At 59.5% G+C, this 14585-nt stretch overlaps 1 non-coding gene and 1 pseudogene across 1 annotated transcript; both read right to left on the bottom strand.

The window, feature by feature from the left end:
• Nucleotides 1-7934: 7934 nt before the first annotated feature.
• LOC136682439 (28S ribosomal RNA) lies at nucleotides 7935-12545 on the bottom strand (annotated as a pseudogene).
• Nucleotides 12546-12961: 416 nt separating this feature from the next.
• LOC136682426 (5.8S ribosomal RNA) lies at nucleotides 12962-13115 on the bottom strand. The gene has a single exon (XR_010798638.1). It is a non-coding gene; the product is annotated as a 5.8S ribosomal RNA (ribosomal RNA).
• Nucleotides 13116-14585: the final 1470 nt, after the last annotated feature.

Genomic DNA, 14585 nt, shown 5'->3' with positions numbered 1-14585 from the left:
CGCGATGGATTGACCGGCTCTCAACTGTTGGAAGCACGGATGAACCGGCTGTCTGCACTCGATTCAAGCCGGACTTGACACCCCATTGAACCGCAATCATTTTCAATAAAATGCCGTTTAACCAAATTGTGTATTCATTCATTCTTTACCGCAGAAATGTATCAATCCATTGCCTAGGAATGAACCACTCTCATTGGGCATGAATTTCGCCTCGCACCGGGGTCTACGAGGGGTAAGTCGTACTATAACTTACAAAATTTCACCCGAAGGATCGCCACTTCCTTCGGGCTTCAGATGTAAGATCGTTCCGTCCCATACCCCCATCTCGGTTCCAAGAACCGGTTTCGATTTTCACTTAGCCCAACAAGGTGTCACTCTTTCGGCATGAATTTCGCATCGCACCGGGGTCTACGGAGGTCTCCACTTGGAAACATCCGAGGGTAAGTCGTACTATAACTTACAAAATTTCACCCGAAGGATCGCCACTTCCTTCGGGCTTCAGATGTAAGATCGTTCCGTCCCATACCCCCATCTCGGTTCCAAGTACCTCTTTCGATTTTCACTTAGCCCAGAAGGCACCACTCTTCGGGCATGTCACTTCGCATCACCGGGGTCTACGGAGGTCTCCACTTGGAAACATCCGAGGGTATGTCGTACTATAACTTACAAAATTTCACCCGAAGGATCGCCACTTCCTTCGGGCTTCAGATGTAAGATCGTTCCGTCCCATACCCCCATCTCGGTTCCAAGTACCTCTTTCGATTTTCACTTAGCCCAGAAGGCACCACTCTTCGGGCATGTCACTTCGCATCACCGGGGTCTACGGAGGTCTCCACTTGGAAACATCCGAGGGTATGTCGTACTATAACTTACAAAATTTCACCCGAAGGATCGCCACTTCCTTCGGGCTTCAGATGTAAGATCGTTCCGTCCCATACCCCCATCTCGGTTCCAAGTACCTCTTTCGATTTTCACTTAGCCCAGAAGGCACCACTCTTCGGGCATGTCACTTCGCATCACCGGGGTCTACGGAGGTCTCCACTTGGAAACATCCGAGGGTATGTCGTACTATAACTTACAAAATTTCACCCGAAGGATCGCCACTTCCTTCGGGCTTCAGATGTAAGATCGTTCCGTCCCATACCCCCATCTCGGTTCCAAGTACCTCTTTCGATTTTCACTTAGCCCAGAAGGCACCACTCTTCGGGCATGTCACTTCGCATCACCGGGGTCTACGGAGGTCTCCACTTGGAAACATCCGAGGGTATGTCGTACTATAACTTACAAAATTTCACCCGAAGGATCGCCACTTCCTTCGGGCTTCAGATGTAAGATCGTTCCGTCCCATACCCCCCATCTCGGTTCCAAGTACCTCTTTCGATATTCACTTAGCCCAGAAGGCACCACTCTTCGGGCATGTCACTTCGCATCACCGGGGTCTACGGAGGTCTCCACTTGGAAACATCCGAGGGTATGTCGTACTATAACTTACAAAATTTCACCCGAAGGATCGCCACTTCCTTCGGGCTTCAGATGTAAGATCGTTCCGTCCCATACCCCCATCTCAGTTCCAAGTACCTCTTTCGATATTCACTTAGCCCAGAAGGCACCACTCTTCGGGCATGTCACTTCGCATCACCGGGGTCTACGGAGGTCTCCACTTGGAAACATCCGAGGGTATGTCGTACTATAACTTACAAAATTTCACCCGAAGGATCGCCACTTCCTTCGGGCTTCAGATGTAAGATCGTTCCGTCCCATACCCCCATCTCGGTTCCAAGTACCTCTTTCGATTTTCACTTAGCCCAGAAGGCACCACTCTTCGGGCATGTCACTTCGCATCACCGGGGTCCATGGAAGTCATTTTAGACCTCCAGAGAGTGGGGCCAGTCTTACCACCACCCTTAGCCCAGAGGTGTGTCACTCCTCGGGCATGTCACTTCGCATCACCGGGGTCTATGGAAGTCATTTTAGACCTCCAGAGAGTGGGGCCGGTCTTACCACCACCCTTAAGCCCAGAGGGCGTCACTCCTCGGGCATGAAATTCGGATTACCGGGGTCTACGGATGTCTCAACTTAGGTTTTGAACACATCCAGAGAGTGGGGCCGGTCTTACCACCACCCTTAAGCCCAGAGGGCGTCACTCCTCGGGCATGAAATTCGGATTACCGGGGTCTACGGATGTCTCAACTTAGGTTTTGAACACATCCAGAGGGGGTGGCCTCACTTACCACCACCCTAGCCCAGAGGGCGTCACTCCTCGGGCATGAAATTCGCATCACCGGGGTCCATGGAAGTCATTTTAGGCTTCCAGAGAGTGGGGCCGGTCTTACCACCACCCTTAGCCCAGAGGGCGTCACTCCTCGGGCATGAAATTCGCATCACCGGGGTCCATGGAAGTCTCGACTTAGGTTTTGGAAACCTCCAGAGAGTGGGGCCGGTCTTACCACCACCCTTAGCCCAGAGGGCACCACTCCTCGGGCTTTAAATTCAGATAACCGGGGTCCATGGAAGTCTCGACTTAGTTTTTGAACACTTCCAGAGGGGGGGCCGGGCTTACCACCACCCTTAAGCCCAGAGGTGTGTCACTCCTCGGGCATGGAATTCGCATCAACGGGGTCTACGGATGTCTCGACTTAGGTTTTGAACACATCCAGGGAAGCAGAGCGGACATTCCCATTATTTCAAGCCCATCGGGAAGCCACTCCCTTGGGCATAGCGTTTCGCATCGCTGTTACCCAAACTTGTGTCTGATTTAATGCCTCCCTAATATCCCGACGGCACCAGGCTGAAAAACCATATGCCCACAGGATTCGAGGCATCTGAACCCCTTTCGCATAGCCGACAACGATGAACCTCCCTCGGACTCGCTACAAGGCTCGAGGAGGGTCCTGATTTTCTTAAAATCTCAGGTGCGGGACTTAGAAAAATTTCACTTTAAAACCACAGACCTCCAGAGGAGAGACCGGGCTTATCACCTCCTTAGCCCAGAAGGCACCACTCTTCGGGCATGTCACTTTGCATCACCGGGGTCCATGGAAGTCTCGACTTAGGTTTTGGAAACCTCCAGAGGGGGGGCCAAGCATACCACCACCCTTAGCCCAGAGGTTCATCACTCCTCGGGCATGAAATTCGGATAACCGGGGTCCATGGAAGTCTCGACTTAGGTTTTGAACACTTCCAGAGGGGGGGGCCGGGCTTACCACCACCCTTAGCCCAGAGGTTCATCACTCCTCGGGCATGAAATTCGGATAACCGGGGTCCATGGAAGTCAATTTTGACCTCCAGAGAGGGGGGGCCGGGCTTACCACCACCCTAAGCCCAGAGGGCGTCACTCCTCGGGCATGAAATACGCTACACCGGGGTCCATGGAAGTCTCGACTTAGGTTTTGGAGACATCCAGAGGGGGGGCCGGGCTTACCACCACCCTTAGCCCAGAGGGCGTCACTCCTCGGGCATGAAATACGCTACACCGGGGTCCATGGAAGTCAGTTTAGACCTCCAGAGAGGGGGGGCCGGGCTTACCACCACCCTTAGCCCAGAGGGCACCACTCCTCGGGCTTTAAATTCGCATCACCGGGGTCCATGGAAGTCAATCTAGACCTCCAGAGAGGGGGGGCCGGGCTTACCACCACCCTTAGCCCAGAGGTCATCACTCCTCGGGCATGAAATTCGGATAACCGGGGTCCATGGAAGTCTCGACTTAGGTTTTGGAGACATCCAGAGGGGGGGGCCGGGCTTACCACCACCCTAAGCCCAGAGGGCACTACTCCTCGGGCATGAAATTCGGATAACCGGGGTCCATGGAAGTCAGTTTAGACCTCCAGAGGGGGGGCCGGGCTTACCACCAGCCTTAGCCCAGAGGGCACCACTCCTCGGGCATGAAATACGCTACACCGGGGTCCATGGAAGTCAGTTTAGACCTCCAGAGAGGGGGGGCCGGGCTTACCACCACCCTAAGCCCAGAGGGCGTCACTCCTCGGGCATGAAATACGCTACACCGGGGTCCATGGAAGTCAGTTTAGACCTCCAGAGGGGGGGCCGAGCATACCACCACCCTTAGCCCAGAGGTGTGCTCCTCATCGGGCATGAAATACGCTTCTCCGGGGTCCATGGAAGTCATTCGAGACCTCCAGAGGGGGGGCTGGGCATACCACCACCCTTAGCCCAGAGGTGAGTCACTCCTCGGGCATCAAATTCGCATCACCGGGGTCCATGGAAGTCAGTTTAGACATCCAGAGGGGGGGCCGAGCATACCACCACCCTTAGCCCAGAGGTGTGCTCCTCATCGGGCATGAAATACGCTTCTCCGGGGTCCATGGAAGTCATTCGAGACCTCCAGAGGGGGGGCTGGGCATACCACCACCCTTAGCCCAGAGGTGAGTCACTCCTCGGGCATCAAATTCGCATCACCGGGGTCCATGGAAGTCAGTTTAGACATCCAGAGGGGGGGCCGAGCATACCACCACCCTTAGCCCAGAGGTGTGCTCCTCATCGGGCATGAAATACGCTTCTCCGGGGTCCATGGAAGTCATTCGAGACCTCCAGAGGGGGGGCTGGGCATACCACCACCCTTAGCCCAGAGGTGAGTCACTCCTCGGGCATCAAATTCGCATCACCGGGGTCCATGGAAGTCAGTTTAGACATCCAGAGGGGGGGCCGAGCATACCACCACCCTTAGCCCAGAGGTGAGTCACTCCTCGGGCATCAAATTCGCATCACCGGGGTCCATGGAAGTCAGTTTAGACCTCCAGAAAGTGGGGCCGAACCTACCACCAACCTTAGCCCAGAGGGCGTCACTCCTCGGGCTTCAAACTCCCATCGCCGGGGTCCCATGGAAGTCTCGACTTAGGTTTTGAACCGTTCCGGGGGTCACCTCCAGTGAGATAACGCGGAAATCTCACTATATTCATGCCCACAGGCGAACCAGAGCCTTGGGCTTGTCATAGTTACATACGGTGTACCCAAACTTTCGTCTTTTCTAAAGGAACCCTAATGTCCTGACGGCACCGCACTGGAAACCCCCATGCCCTCTGAATTTTTACCTCTCCGAGGTGCTCCGTTTTGGGCTTGCTACCTAGGGCGAAGAGGGTCAGAAATTTTTCTAAGTCCTACTTTAAAACGTCCCACTGGGAGACCACTAGGGTTAGCACTTTGCCAAAAAATCACGGCTGAATGCAATTTTCACGCCTCGCACCCTTTGTTCGTTTAGATTTAACAAAAAAATCAACCGACCCCCCTTTTTAACAACGCTTTGCCGAATTTAGCTCACTTTTCCCGGCCTGGAATATCTCACGCTTGCCCCCCACGGTACTTACCTCCGGGGAAGACACCCCCGTCGCTGCCAACACCCATGCCCGGCCCAGGCTCACCCGACTCGGCCTCGCTAGCTCCATCGCCCGCTCCAAACCTCCGGGGAGAAGACCCCCATCGCCGCCAACGCCCATGCCCGGCCCGGGCTCACCCGACTCGGCCTCGCTCGCTCCATCGCCCCGCTCCAAACCTCCGGGGCTGGACCTCCAGGAACCCAGCGCACCTCTCGAACCTATCCGGCCCACACTTAAGCACTCCTCCTCGGACTAAACCATCCAGCCCGCGCCGCTGGAACGAGCGCCCACTGGAAGACCTGAGCCTCAAACCCGCGCGCTTTACGGTTCTCTATCTCCCCGGGCTCGGAGCACTTTTCTCGGCCATGGGACCTCCAGGGGGGGCCCCTCTTAGCTCCGTCATCATTTCTCTAAGTCTCACTCCGCCCACTGGAAGACCCGAGCCCCAAACCCGCGCGCTTTACGGTTCTCTATCTCCCCGGGCTCGGGGCACTTTTCTCGGCCATGGGACCTCCAGGGGGGGCCCCTCTTAGCTCCGTCATCATTTCTCTAAGTCTCACTCCGCCCACTGGAAGACCCGAGCCCCAAACCCGCGCGCTTTACGGTTCTCTATCTCCCCGGGCTCGGGGCACTTTTCTCGGCCATGGGACCTCCAGGGGGGGCCCCTCTTAGCTCCGTCATCATTTCTCTAAGTCTCACTCCGCCCACTGGAAGACCCGAGCCCCAAACCCGCGCGCTTTACGGTTCTCTATCTCCCCGGGCTCGGGGCACTTTTCTCGGCCATGGGACCTCCAGGGGGGGCCCCTCTTAGCTCCGTCATCATTTCTCTAAGTCTCACTCCGCCCACTGGAAGACCCGAGCCCCAAACCCGCGCGCTTTACGGTTCTCTATCTCCCCGGGCTCGGGGCACTTTTCTCGGCCATGGGACCTCCAGGGGGGGCCCCTCATGGCTCCGTCAACATTCCTCTAAGTCTCATTCCGCCCACTGCGATACCCGAGGTCTTTAACCGCGGCGTTCACGGTTCTCTATCACCCCGGGCTCGGAGCACTTTTCTCGGCCATGGGACCTCCAGGGGAAGCCCCTCTTGGCTCCGTCATCATTTCTCTAAGTCTCACTCCGCCCACTGGAAGACCCGAGCCCCAAACCCGCGCGCTTTACGGTTCTCTATCACCCCGGGCTCGGGGCACTTTTCTCGGCCACGGGACCTCCAGGGGAGGCCCCTCTTGGCTCCGTCAATATTCCTTTAAGTCTCATTCCGCCCACTGCCATACCCGAGGTCTTCAACCGCGGCGTTCACGGTTCTCTATCACCCCGGGCTCGGAGCACTTTTCTCGGCCATGGGACCTCCAGGGGGGGCCCCTCATGGCTCCGTCAACATTCCTCTAAGTCTCATTCCGCCCACTGCGATACCCGAGGTCTTTAACCGCGGCGTTCACGGTTGTCTATCACCCCGGGCTCGGAGCACTTTTCTCGGCCATGGGACCTCCAGGGGAAGCCCCTCTTGGCTCCGTCATCATTTCTCTAAGTCTCACTCCGCCCACTGGAAGACCCGAGCCCCAAACCCGCGCGCTTTACGGTTCTCTATCACCCCGGGCTCGGGGCACTTTTCTCGGCCACGGGACCTCCAGGGGAGGCCCCTCTTGGCTCCGTCAATATTCCTTTAAGTCTCATTCCGCCCACTGCCATACCCGAGGTCTTCAACCGCGGCGTTCACGGTTCTCTATCACCCCGGGCTCTGAGCACTTTTCTCGGCCATGGGACCTCCAGGGGGGGCCCCTCATGGCTCCGTCAACATTCCTCTAAGTCTCATTCCGCCCACTGCCATACCCGAGGTCTTCAACCGCGGCGTTCACGGTTCTCTATCACCCCGGGCTCGGAGCACTTTTCTCGGCCATGGGACCTCCAGGGGGGGCCCCTCATGGCTCCGTCAACATTCCTCTAAGTCTCATTCCGCCCACTGCCATACCCGAGGTCTTCAACCGCGGCGTTCACGGTTCTCTATCACCCCGGGCTCGGAGCACTTTTCTCGGCCATGGGACCTCCAGGGGGGGCCCCTCATGGCTCCGTCAACATTCCTCTAAGTCTCATTCCGCCCACTGCCATACCCGGGCTCGGAGCATGTTCTTCGGCCATGGGACCACAAGAGGGCGCCCTTCTTAAGAAATTGCTGACATCCAGGACCATTCAAGGGAGTGACCTGCCTCCCTATGCCCGCCACCGGCTCCCTCTAACCGGTGTACGGACTCTCGGGGCCCGCGCCCCCAGAGAACCAGAGTTTCGGAAATTGCACTAAGTCCAGACATCCAGGACCATTCAAGGGAGCGACCTGCCTCCCTATGCCCGCCACCGGCTCCCTCTAACCGGTGTACGGACTCTCGGGGCCCGCGCCCCCAGAGAACCAGAGTTTCGGAAATTGCACTAAGTCCGATTTTCGCCCACTACGAGACCTAAAACCGTCATCCAGGATTTCACAGGGGAGTACCCACCTCCCCTATGCCCGCCACCGGCTCCCTCTAACCGGTGTACGGAGTCTCCGGGGCCCGCGCCCCAGAGAACCAGACCTGGACCGCTCCGGAGGGCCGGGGGTTTGCTTTCGCCTTCCCCCGACAAATGTTTGAGTGGACGGGATGACTTTCAATGGATCGCGGTATATGCACCCGCTCTGCCACTTATGACACCCGCACTCAGAATCAGGTCGTTTACAAGTCATTTCGCACCCCGGATCAAGGGACATGCGCTTAGGGACGGAAGGGTGGACCGAGGTGTTCATTAGCCCCGGCCCTGGTTCCAGTCTCGTGCGGTTCTGGTCACCGGCGGAGTGTGGCGAATCCCCCGCGGCTATCCCAGACCAACCGTATCGAACCTTGGGCACGGACGTATCGCTCCTTCTAGGCGGGATTCCGACTTAGAGGCGTTCAGTCGTAAGCCCTCGGATGGTAGCCTTGCACCATTGGCTCCACAGCCAAGCGCGAATACCAAGTATCCGAACCCGCGGTTCCTCTCGTACTGAGCGGGATTTCTATCGGAGCAACGGCACATCAGTAGGGTAAAACTAACCTGTCTCACGACGGTCTAAACCCAGCTCACGTTCCCTGTTAGTGGGTGAACAATCCAACGCTTTGCGAATTCTGCTTCGCAATGATAGGAAGAGCCGACATCGAAGGATCAAACAGCGGCGTCGCTATGAACGCTTGGCCGCCACAAGCCAGTTATCCCTGTGGTAACTTTTCTGACACCTCCCGCTTAAAACCCGTAAAGCAGACGGAAGGATCGTTAGGCCCCGCTTTCGCGGTCCGTATTCATACTGAAAATCAGGATCAAGCGGGCTTTTGCCCTTATGCTCTACGGGAGGTTTCCGTCCGTCCCTGAGCCCGCCTTAGGACACCTGCGTTACTCTTTGACAGGTGTACCGCCCCAGTCAAACTCCCCACCTGTCACTGTCCCCGGAGGAACTCGCCCCAGGGAGAGGAAGGGCCAGCCCCGCGCGAGCTTGCCTCCGACCCCCCCCGCGAGGGGGGGAAGGAGGACTCAGCGCCGAGCGACCCCCCCACCCGGGGCTTAGCACCTTTGAACAAGGAACCCCCAGCAAGGCAAAGGTTCCCACCGACACCCTCACCGGGTTAGTGAGGTAACGTGTAAGAGTAGTGGTATTTCACGGACGGCCCGCTCCGGTGCTGGCGAGCGGCGGGCCTCCCACTTATTCTACACCCCTTAAGTCGCCTCACAGTGACAGACTAGAGTCAAGCTCAACAGGGTCTTCTTTCCCCGCTGATTCCGCCAAGCCCGTTCCCTTGGCTGTGGTTTCGCTAGATAGTAGGTAGGGACAGTGGGAATCTCGTTCATCCATTCATGCTGGTCACCAATTAAATGACGAGGCATTTCGCTACCTTAAGAGAGTCATAGTTACTCCCGCCGTTAACCCGCGCTTCGATGAATTTCTTCACTTTGACATTCAGAGCACTGGGCAGAATTCACATCGTGTCAACACCCGGTCCAAGAGCCTTCACGATGCTGTGTTTTAATTAAACAGTCGGATTCCCCTTGTCCGCAGCAGTTCTAATTCGGCTGTTAGGTGCCGGCCGAGAGACCCGGCCCCGGAGGTCTCCCCCCGAGGCGAGACTCATAAGCCCGAGAGATCCACGGAGCCTAGGCTCGGCGCGCGAGGCTCCAGGGACACCGCCCCGACCCACCGAAGCCCCACCACCGGCGGCCTGCTACGAGTCCACACACGCACGAGAGACCGCACACCCCACGCGGACCTACGTTCCATTGCGTCCCTCCGCGTCCCATCGGGGGAGAGCGAAGGGCCGGACGCTCGAGCTTAGCCGGGGGCGGCCCACCCGGCGACGGGCGTCGGGAGCCCGGCCCGGCTTAGGTAGGGAGAGGAGGCCGAAGGCGGTCATCCGACGGAGGTTAGTCCCGAAGGACGCTCCCCCGCCGGCATCCCACCGACGACCGGCTCCCTACCGTCGACCTGACCGAGGCCCCCTAAGCGCCGCCGCCGAGGGGGGACACGCACCGGGGCTTAAGGTCTCGCTCGCCGCGACCCACTCTCATCGACCCCGACAGACAGACGGAGCCTTGTTCACGGGGGTTTGGATACTGGGGGGCAATCTCTCGCCGTGCGCTTCCTCGCGCGCAGGACCCAGTGGGGGGGGCCCGAAGGTGGACCGGGAACAGCTCCCCGTCGCACGGGCAGCACCGGGCTTTCGGACCCCGCATCAGCAGACACGGGCCCGACCGAGCTCAGCCATTAGAGCCAATCCTTATCCCGAAGTTACGGATCCGTCTTGCCGACTTCCCTTACCTACATTGTTCCAACACGCCAGAGGCTGTTCACCTTGGAGACCTGATGCGGATATGGGTACGGCCTGGGGGGAAATTCACTATACCTCCCCCGGATTTTCAAGGGCCGATGGGAAACGTCCCGGCCGTCGCATAGTGCATGCGACGCCTTTCAGAGCGTTGAGCCCCTATCTCGGGGTCGAACCCATTCCAGGGCGCTCCAGCTCTTTAGCAAGGAGAGAGAATCCTCCCCGGGGTCCCCACCGGCGTCTCCGGGTTCGTTTGCGTTACCGCCACGGGAGCGCCTCTCGGCGGCTCGATCTCCACCAATCCCAGGTACGGGGATATTGGCCCGATCCCCTTTCGGTCAGCGCGAGGCAGACGAGACCATCGCCCCAGCATTTTCCGAACGGCGCTCGCCTATCCCTTAGGACCGACTAACCCACGGCCAAGCGCTGTCGGCGTGGAACCCTTCTCCACTTCGGCCTTCAAAGTTCTCATCTGAATATTTGCTACTACCACCAAGATCTGCACCCGCGGCGGCTCGACCCAGGCTCGCGCCAAAGGCTTCTGCGCCACCGCGGCGCCCCTCCTACTCGTCGCGGCATACGGTCCCATGAGTCTCGGTTCTCTCTCATTCTCGCTGGCTTTTGGGGGGGTGGGAGACAAGTACCGCCAGCGACGGCCGGGTATGGGCCCGACGCTCCAGCGCCATCCATTTTCAGGGCCAGTTGATTCGGCAGGTGAGTTGTTACACACTCCTTAGCGGATGCCGACTTCCATGGCCACCGCCCCGCTGTCTATATCAACCGACACCTTTCTTGGGGTCTGATGAGCGTCTGCGTCGGGCGCCTTAACCCGCGCGTTCGGTTCATCCCGCAGCACCAGTTCTGCTTACCAAAAGTGGCCCACTCGGCACCGTCAATTCCATGCCCGGCTCCAAGCCTGCGAGCCGGGCCTCTTACCCATTTAAAGTTTGAGAGTAGGGCGAGGCCCGTTTCGGCCCCGCGGCCTCCAGTCATTTCTTTACCGGATAAAACTTGAAGTTTCGGCGCCGGCTATCCTGAGGGAAACTTCGGAGGGAACCAGCTACTAGATGGTTCGATTAGTCTTTCGCCCCTATACCCAGGTCGGACGACCGATTTGCACGTCAGGACCGCTGCGGGCCTCCACTCAGGGTTTCCCCTGGCTTCGCCCTGCCCAGGCATAGTTCACCATCTTTCGGGTACCACCGCGTATGCTCTGGCTCCGCTCTCCGCACGTGGGAAGAGCAGGCCGGTGGTGCGCCGCCCGCCCCCTCGAAGGGTTAGGACGGATCCCACCTCAGCCGACGCGCGCCGGCCTTCACCTTCGTTGCGCCTCCGGGGTTCTGGGCCCCTTCGACTCGCATACGCGTTAGACTCCTTGGTCCGTGTTTCAAGACGGGTCGTTCGGGGTCCGAACTTAGCCGCTGACCTTAGGCGTTCGGGTGCTGTGGGCCTGGATCGCCCCCCGCATCGCCGTAGCGGGCCTAGCCCGGGGCTGAGGACAGCCCAGCCGGCCCGCTTCGACCGAACGATCGGGGGGGGCCCCCATCCCCATCCCGGAGGAGGGGAGAACGCGGAAAGGACATTGCTCCACGGCCCCGGCGTTATCGGCGAAGTCGGAGCGAGGGGCTGTAGCGGAACGCCCGTGTCCGGGGGCCGCGTGGGGCTCCCTTCTCCGGACGGACCTACCTTCACCCTCGGGCCCTTCCAAGCCTAACCGGAGCCGGTCGCGACTCACCACCACGCGGGGAAAGTACACCGGGCGGGGCCGGACCTCCGTACGCCCGACAGGCCCGAAGTCCAGAGGCGAAGCGCAGAGCCGAAGCGGGGAGCGGTGGAGTCGGCACCCCACCCCTCTCGCCCGGATACGCTCGCACCCCCGACCGCGGAACCCGACGAGCGCGGGGCCGTCCGCCCGGCTGAATCCCCCGGGGCAGTCTTCTCGGTCCCCGTACGTTTACCTCTCAACGGTTTCACGCTCTGTTGAACTCTCTCTTCAAAGTCCTGTTTCAACTTTCCCTCACGGTACTCGGTTCGCTATCGGTCTCGTGCCGGTATTTAGCCTTAGATGGAGTTTACCACCCGCTTTGGGCTGCATTCCCAAGCAACCCGACTCCGAGAAGCCCGACCTACCCGGGCGGGAACGCGGGACTCGCTACCGGGCTTTCACCGTCTATGGGAAGAAGCCACGTTCGCGAGGACTTGGTCCCGCGTCCGCACCGAGACGGATCTTACGGACTTCCGTACGCTACATTTCCCGGCCAACCCCGGTCAGGGGAAAGTGGGATTCAGCGCTGGGCTCTTCCCTGTTCGCTCGCCGCTACTAAGGGAATCCTTGTTAGTTTCTTTTCCTCCGCTTACTGATATGCTTAAGTTCAGCGGGTCGTCTCGTCTGATCTGAGGCCGCACACAGAGGTTTCTTATGCGGGGGCGAGGGCGGAGGCGGAGGGCCGAAGGCTAGGGGCGAGGGGCGAGAGCCCGGCACGAGACCGAACTCCGCGACACCCTCCCCCCCACCCCGGCCGCTCGCCCGCCCGCTCACTCGCCCGCTCGCTGGGTTTAATCGGCACTCGCCACCCCCGCGTCCGACTGCGCGGAGCCCCGCTCGGGACTCGGGGAGAGACCGTAACGGACGTGGACCCGGACCTACTCGGCTCTCCCTCCGTTCCCTGTACGGAGCTCTCTCGCAACACGGGCCGCGTGGACTGGCTCGGAACCGAGTCTTCGTTTGGGAAGACGAAGGGCCGTTTTCAGGCCCTGCGAGCTTCCAGCCGCGGTCTCTCTCTCTCAGCGGGGGCGCGGAGACCGATCGATGGGTAAAGCGACCCTCAGACAGGCGTGGCCGCGGGATGGACCCCCGCGGCCGCAATATGCGTTCGAAATTTCGATGATCTGTGTCCTGCAATTCACATTAGTTAACGCAGATGGCTGCGTTCTTCATCGAAGCACGAGCCGAGTGATCCACCGCTAAGAGTCGTATTCGGGTTTGTGCCCGGCCCGTTACAGGCCGGGCGAAGGAAGCCATTCGAACAAGAGACAATTTTTGCCAATATATTTCAAGCCGGGTGCCTTCCACCCCCGTGCAGGGGGGGAAAGGTCATTGAACCTGGGCGTCACCACCGGACCGAGGAGTTACGGCCCGGGGGACGATCGCCCGAGTAGGTGCCCGAGACTTACGTGGTTTAGGAGACCGGGGTCTAGGCACCCGCCGTTCCCGGCGAGGCCCAGGGGTTTGGTTCGCTGCGTTACGGGTCCCGGTCTAAGGCATTCAGGCGTGCGCTCAAAGCCAAGCTCTCCACCCCGGAGGGTATGAGCGAGGCCCGGTGGTACGCTCCCAAGTCCCCGCTTAGGGGAAGGCGCTGGGTAGATCCCACCTAGTCAGGACCGGCGGGCACCGGCCGTCTCCTTTCGGGTGTTTATAAACGCATCCGGGGTTCGTGAGGCCCCTTCAACTCGCGCACCGGCCTTAGACTATTATACGGTCCGTCTCTGCGAAGCCAACATCGGGGGTATTTTGCATGCGCTCTTAAGCTCCGCTCTAACCCCGTGAGGGGAAAGAGTTTCGCCCGGCGGTACGCTCCCGTCCACCACCGCCCCCTGTGCCGGGGGGATGGGTTCAGGGAGATCCCACCGAGGCCGGCGAGCACCGGCCAACGCCCTGGGGGTGAGTAAGCCCCTTTGACTCGCGCACGCACAATCAAGCCTTCAACGATCAATGGTTTTTTGGGTTTAACTACCCGGCGGGCGGCTCCGGCGCCACTCTTCCCCCCGCGAACGGGAGGGGCGGACCGGGGTACCTATGCACCTAAGGCGGTCCTCGCATAACCCCGAGTTCCGAAGCCGGCTCGCTACGTCCACCCACCCGGAGGGGGGAGAGACTCACGTCGGCCGACGACGAAAGGTACGAGGCTTCTGCGGTCCATACCTTGAAGGTACCCGCCGGGGGGGAGGTTCGGCCTCTCGAGTCCGACTCGACAACCGGCACGGACGGCGGGCGCCGACCGCGGCCAGGTCACCGTTATTGATCCTTCCGCAGGTTCCCCTACGAAAACCTTGTTACGACTTTTACTCCCTCTAGATGTCCGGGTTCGATCGACTTCCCATCGCCCGGAGGCGACCCCCGTTCGAGGGCCGCCCCGGGGACGGTCCGAGGACCTCACCGAGGCATCCGATCGGTAGTAGCGACGGGCGGTGTGTACAAAGGGCAGGGACTTAATCGACGCGGGCTGGTGACCCGCGCCTACTTGGAATTCCTCGTTCGAGGGGAATAGTTGCAATCCCCTGTCCCCAGCGGGGAATGGCGTTCATAGGATTGCCCGCACCTCTCGGCGTAGGGTAACTTACATGTTGAACCAGCCATTGTAGCTCACGTGCGACCCCGGACTTCTAAGGGCATCACAGACCTGTTATTGCTCCATTTCTCAAGTGGCTTCTGTGCCACAAATC

This window comes from Hoplias malabaricus, unplaced genomic scaffold (assembly GCF_029633855.1).
Source record: "Hoplias malabaricus isolate fHopMal1 unplaced genomic scaffold, fHopMal1.hap1 scaffold_50, whole genome shotgun sequence".
Taxonomy (NCBI): Eukaryota; Metazoa; Chordata; class Actinopteri; order Characiformes; family Erythrinidae; genus Hoplias; species Hoplias malabaricus.
This window is presented reverse-complemented; position numbering and strand designations above follow the sequence as displayed.